This window comes from Bison bison, unplaced genomic scaffold (assembly GCF_000754665.1).
Source record: "Bison bison bison isolate TAMUID 2011002044 unplaced genomic scaffold, Bison_UMD1.0 scf7180017864141, whole genome shotgun sequence".
NCBI lineage: Eukaryota > Metazoa > Chordata > Mammalia > Artiodactyla > Bovidae > Bison > Bison bison.
In genome coordinates, this window is record NW_011494713.1 from 48,018 (window position 1) to 48,249 (window position 232).

Sequence of the window (232 nt, forward strand, 5' to 3'; positions counted from 1 at the left end):
ACAATAAGGAGTTCATGGTCTGAGCCACAGTCAACTCCCAGTCTTGTTTTTGCTGACTGTATAGAGCTTCTCCATCTTTGGCTGCAAAGAATATAATCAATCTGGTTTCAATGTTGACCATCTGGTGATGTCCATGTATAGAGTCTTCTCTTGTGTTGTTGGAAGAGGGTGTTTGCTATGACCAGTGCATTTTTTTTGGCAAAACTCTATTAGTCTTTGCCCTGCTTCATTC